Source organism: Acomys minous (assembly GCF_964271855.1).
Source record: "Acomys minous genome assembly, chromosome: 6".
Classification (NCBI taxonomy): domain Eukaryota; kingdom Metazoa; phylum Chordata; class Mammalia; order Rodentia; family Muridae; genus Acomys; species Acomys minous.
Window position 1 is genome coordinate 45,740,731 of NC_140487.1, and position 6,885 is coordinate 45,747,615.

Consider the following 6,885-nt stretch of genomic DNA (forward strand, 5'->3'; position numbering starts at 1 on the left):
ACGGCAACTTTCCAAGACAGCTGGCTTCTTCCTCAGCTGAGACAGAAGCCTGACAGCCCAAAAGAAAAGTCTGGCAGGGTATTCTCAAGAAGCAATGGCTGTGAGTCAATCAGCCATCCTGTGTTTGTTCAAACTGATCAGCCTCAAAATGGGCTAGGGGGAAGAAGACCCTTCTAAAGAACAACAAAAAACAAAAACAAACAAACAAAAAAAAAAAAAACAAAGAAAACCCAATACCCCTTCAGGAGAGAGCGAAGTTTTCAGGCTCTCAAGTCCCTCTCTACTTTATGTGGTGTTGTAGAATTCTAGTAGAACCATAATATGTAGGGTAAATATTAAAATGAAATAGTTGTTTCTCACTGTATTTAGGGTGGACATCAAAATGAATAGTTGTTTTCTAGAAGTTCTTTGACCCTCAAGAAATCACAGTAGGAAAAAGTGATTGCTTTCTTTTATCTATAGAGTTGTTTTTCGGAAGGAGCCTTTGCATGACTTTGGTCACAAGACCATCCTGGCACCCCTGGAATATCTTGCATTATTGAGTACTGCAAACAGCGGACAGAAGGGCGTGAAGTGACAAGGGCATGATATTTTCCTTCATGAAATATGCAGATTAGATTAGGAGTGTGGTGTGAGGAATTTGTTTCATCAAAAACAAAAAACAAAACAAAACAAAAAAACAACTTTTGTGTAACAATTAAAAATTATACTTCTGGCACCAACCAAGGACCATTATGGGCTGGACATAGGCCCCCTACAAAGATGTAGCTGATGGGCAGCTCAGGCTTCATGTGGGTCCCCTAGTAAGGGGAACAGGGGCTGTCTGTCACATGGACTCTGTTGCCTGCTTTCTGTTCACTACCCCCGGCAAGACTACCTTGACAAGACACATGGGAAGAGGACCGCACTCAGTCCTGACAGGACTTGATGAGCTGGGGTTGGTGGGTAAGGGGGGGGGCTCCCCTTTTCTGAGGAATAAGAGAGGGAGCATGCAGAAAAAGGGGGAGAGGGTGGGACCAGGAGGAGAGAAGGGAAAGAAACACAGTTACAAATATGCTTCTGCATGGCTGTTCAAGGTTCAGTTATTGGAGTTGGACCTCTCTGCTGCCTGATCACATTCTGGAGTGATCTTCTTTCTTCTACCAACCTCTGTACCTCAGAAAACTGATGATGTGGGGCCTGCCTTGTTCTCTGTCTTCTCTTGTGGAAAATTGGTTATTGATATCTACTATTAATCTATATATTATTAACCCACCACCATATCAATAAAGGACGTAGACAGACACCTGATAGATTTTTAATAAGCCTTATCTCACTTGGGCTGGGCAGATATTAACCCCCTAAACTACCTTGCTATCTCCCAGTCCCACATGCTATGCCATTTGCTCTAATCCTTCTTATCTGGGCTACTTTCCATCCAAAATAATATAAATACTTGCACAAGCTGTCTGTCTGGGCTGCTTCTCTCCAGCCACCGATCCTCCGAGTAAATTCCTCCCAGCCATGTGGTTCTTCTCTATGCTAACCCATGTGGTCTCCGCTCCCTTCCTCTCTCTTATTCTAGTCTTTCCTCCTCCTGTGATCTGTCTGTCCTCCAAGCCCTTGAACCTTAGCTCCGCCTCCCTCACTTCTGCCCTGCTCAGGGGTGTAGGCCTTTTATTTAGCCACTCAGGGATAATTTTGGAGGCAAGATTACACAGCATTATAGTCTTCTCATAAAAGACAGCAAGAAGACCTCAGGGAGCAAAATAACTAACAATTAATACAAAGCACAAGACCCTGAGAAACAGTCTTCCTGATGAGTGTGTCTGCACTTGTCTCAAATTTCAAAGCAACTATTCCATGTTCTGCATGTAGTCTGGTTTAACACACACACACACACACACACACACACACACACACACACACCACACACCACACACACATACCACACACCACACAAACATACCATATATACACACACACCACACACACACACTCACACACCAGCTTTCATTTCACTAGTAATGATACTTCAAGGCATCAGAAATAATGGGAAAGACTTTCCTATACAAGCTATACCTCTCAGCTTTCACCAAAACTCATAAAACACGTTCTTCCTAGTGTCTTCTCAGGCGAACTATGCCAACTCAGAAAACGCCTACTTCACAAGTCCCACTTATGTCTTCAACACTGTACATCCCTGTGTCTGTTCCCATTGATTCCCTTAAGTCTTATCAATAAAGCCTCAGTTACTCCACCTTGGCTCCTTCTAGCATTACCCACCTCACTGGCCTCCACACTTCTGGTTCTCAACATAGTTGGCACAAGAATTTCCCTGCTCTAGGTAAATTACTTAACCAGCTCTCCTAATTCAAACCTACCTCTGCTGCCATCTTTCTGTGTCTAAAAATCCCCTCACTTCACCAGTGTTCCGTGACTTAAATACTTTCTGTCTAGCTAATAGGCCAGCCAACTCATCCTTCCTCTCGGGGAATTCTTTCAGCTCTCAGAACAGAAACAACAGGAGTAGGGTTTCTTTGTATCAAGTAATGGTTCTGTCTTGCCAGTTATCTGAACTCCTAAAGAGATTTCAGATCACTTTGACATTCTCCAGGACCACTTAATTCTTTGACTGGTGTGTATAGGCCCTACTTTTAAACTCTATTTTATTTGGGCTTCCTTAAGCCTCTACCTCTCTTCCAACCCATCAACCCTAGGTAGGAGAAAAAAAGGTTAAAAAGGCATGTAGACCTCTTTAGACTTAGTTCCAGCGAGTTAGGGTCCTCAGGTTCTTCGGGAAAATATCAATCTCAGTCTTCAGGATGTCTAGCAGTCCAGCAATGGCAGACACAAAAGAACAAACAATCATTCCTCCTCCATCCATCTCCTCAAAGCCCTCCTCTCTCTCTCTCTCTCTCTCTCTCTCTCTCTCTCTCTCTATATATATATATATATATATATATATATATATATATATATATACATCTTCTCTCTGAGTCCTCAGAATTAAACTATCTCTGGTTGGCAAAGACCATGTCCCTCACCCTCTCCCAGCCTCATGAGACAGTTGTCATCTGTGGCTAAACTAAGGCAGTCCCATATCCCACACTTGGGATTAATACAAAAACATGTTTATATAATATACCTGAGCTATTAAAGAAATCAAAACTTTCATTACAATTGTGGTTCTCTAAAACCAAAGACTAGATCTGGCTGTTGCCAATGGAGGGTGTTGTACCTTCCTCTGAGAAGAAACTGATTCAAGAAAGGACCCGAAGACTTAGGGACCAGGCTCAAAAAATGCAACAAGCCTCCTTCTCAGGGTGAGCTCTTGTTTCCCTCCCATCCTGGCTCCTCCCCTTACTTATACCTTTCCTACTTCTTATCTTCATGCTTAAGTTTCTACTCTGCCTCTTAACTCTTTACAGAAGTTCCTCTCGGATCAAATCATAACCATCACTTGGTTCATCACAAAGGATGAAGTCACTCCAGACCCCAAAACTTCCAAATGATAACCATTCTGCAAGAAAGAAGGAAGCAGACAGAAAACAATATGTATTCTCAAATATACATGTGTATTCTCAAATATTAAGCTGTGGGGTTTTGGGGCACCAGCTTATGTCTTACAAATGGGATCTCATGAAATTAAAAAGTTTCTGTACAACAAAGGACGCCATCATTCAATTGGAGATGTAGCCTACAGAATGCAAAAAAATTTACCAGCTACACATCTGAAAGAGGGTTAAATCTAGAATATAAAATAAACTAAAATATTAAACACGAAGGAAATAAAATTCAATTTGAAATTAGGCATAAAACTAAATACAGAATGTTCAAAAGATGAAACATAGATGGATGAGAAACATTTTTAAAAATATCCAATATCTTTAGTCATCAGGGAAATGCAAATTAAAACTACTTTGAGAAGGGCTGAGAAAAAAAATAATAAGATGACAAATGCTAGATTGATGTAGGGAAAGGGGAACATTTATTCAGTGCTTGTGGGTGCAAACTGGTGCAGTCATTGTGAAAATCAGTGTAAAGTTTCCTCAAAAACCTAAAAACAGATCTACAACATGAGCCAGTTATAGTACTCTTGGGGATATATATTTCACTACAAAAATATTTTTTCATCTATATTCATAATAACCAGGAAATGGAAACAGCCTAGCCGTCGTTCAACAATGGATGAATGAATATAAAAATGTGGTACAGTTACACAGTGGAATATTATTTAGCTGTCATGAAAAAAATACAGACAGACTGCTAAAATTCACAGGCAAATGGGTAGATATAGAAATAGTCATTGTGCCGGGCGTGGTGGCGCACGCCTTTAATCCCAGCACTTGGGAGGCAGAGGCAGGCGGATCGCTGTGAGTTCGAGGCCAGCCTGGTCTACAAAGTGAGTCCAGGACGGCCAAGGCTACACAGAGAGACTCTGTCTCGAAAAACCAAAAAAAAAAAAAAAAAAAAAAAAAAAAAAAAAAAGAAATAGTCATTGTGAGTAAAGTAGTCCAGACCCAACAGGATAAACATCACATACTTTGTCTTATATATGGATGTTAGCTTAGGATCTTTAGGTATTTCATTTGGAATACTCACAGATGTTGGCAAATAAAGGTTCTGGGGGGGCTCACTTTTGGAGGAAGGAGGAAGGAGGGAACAGAGGAATGATGAAACAAAAAGACTAAGATGGGGTGGGGAGAAGGAAAGGAAGGCTATCATGGGAGTATGGGGAAGGACAGCTAACAGAAAGCCCCTTCTGAAACAGTCATATGAAATACTCCTAGAGCAGGTATCCTAATATATAAACATATACCAAAACCCATTTAAATAGAGTTACTCTGTAGCTGCACGCCTATTAGACACGATGGGCTAACAAATAAAAAGCCCAGTGCCAGAAATGGGTTGATTCTGTTTGTTTGTTTTGTAGACATGGTTTCTCTGTGTAGCCCTGGCTGTCCTGGAGCTCACTCTTGTAGACTAGGCTAGCCTCAGAGATCTGCCTGACTCTGTCTCCCAAGTGCTGGGATTAAAGGTATGCACCACCCCCACCCAGTGGGTTACTACTATTTTAATTAATGGCAAGTGAGGTTCCACAGACCCCAAATACTAAAGACTATTTCCTTTTCTCTTGTCCACCTCCAGAACTTGAAGGTAAGACTGCATTACTGAAGACATCACGTACTTCAGTCACGGGACATGGAGAAATCATGCTGGACCTGACCTTGAAGCTTCATTCCTCCCGGCTAGCTTCATAGTTCTGGAAAGTGCTATGCATACTAGCAGAGGAGAAAGTAATCATGAGAGCCAGAGGCTGTGGATGACTTCAATAGTGCTTTCCTGGAGTAAAAGTGCAGTTGCATGTATGAACTCACAGTGGTTGTGACAGCATGCCCAAGATCTGCATATGCTCAGACCAGACACACATCCTAGCATGGAAGGGAGAGATAGTCCCAAGGTCCTACCCCTGGCTGAGGAGCTTTGGGTAACTGATAGCTGCTAGGAAAACAGTCAGTTTTCTTTAAGAGTGAGGCCTCTGGTAGGTAAAGTGTGCTCCAGTGACTGACTGGTCAGGCAGCCAAGGGAGCATCGGCAGCACTGTTTGGACACAAAAACACAGAGTTAGGTGCATATGGAATGTGGGCTGGAGATAGGTGAATAGATCCAAAATATAATGTACAAAATTGCCAAAGAATAAAAAACAGATTTTAAAAATAAACTTGGGGGGGGGCATGGCGGCATAGGCCTTTAATCCCAGAACTCGGGAGGAAGAGGCAGGTGGATTGCTGTGAATTCAAGACCAGCTTGGTCTACAAAGAGAGTTCCAGGACAGCCAGGGCTATTACCAGAGAAACCGTGTCTCAGAAAACAAACAAACAAACAAAACTCTGGGAAGATACTTGAAACTTTCCCAATATCCTCTTTAAATTCCTATCTGAATAACCATTGTACCCATAAATGATAAATGGATACTGTGCTGGGGATTATCAAGGTGAATACTCGTCCTTTGATTTGAGTATCTTGTCTTGGTTACTAGACTTTAGGCTGAAAACAGCTTGAGGGCCTGTCAGTCCACAGAAACTGTGCTCTCTCTTAGCCTCGGTTTTCCCTCCTATCTTGTAGGAGGAGAGGGTTTTGGTTTTTTGTTTTTTGTTTTTTGTTTTTCCTGGAAACTAACAGCAGTGACTTACTTCAGATGTCAACAAGCCAAGCCTTCGATTTCCAGAATCATGTCTTTGGGGATTCAGAATGGGTTTAAGCCAGACATGGTACTGCCTAGTCCTTCCTCTCACAGAACATGGTGAAATGACATGAATTAATTCTGGAACAATCTTAAAAAAATAAGTTAATGTATTTGATTTCAGTATTTTTCTTTTTCTTTAAAAAGGAATAAACATGAAATCTTGTAGGTTAGGGTGACGTATCTGGAAAATTCTAGATGTATAAATGCTGTTTTAACTACCTCTGGTCAGTTGTGCGCCACGTTCAAGGATGTGCATGAGGCACTAACACAGGCCAGGACTACTTTCAATTAGCGGCCTACAGGGAGCACTTAGCATTTCAGTGAATTTACATGACTTCTATTTGCTGGCATTTGAGAATTTTTCTTTAGCCAAAAGGCTGGGGACAGGTATACTGTCTTAGCTTTTTCAACAGTCTTTAAAGTATCTGAAGAGGCAGGCAAGAAAACCGTATTGTCACCTTTTGAAATCTGGAAAAATAGACAATAATTCTTTTTCCATACATTTAGTTTAGAAATAGGAACAAACACAGTCGGCTTTGCTGACTCCTTTACCCCAAGTTTGAATATTTCATTAGGCAGATCTTTAATTTTTTAAGTAACTTATTATGACAGGGATCTAAATAAATGGTATCTAAGCTGGTCATGGGAGCTTTGTG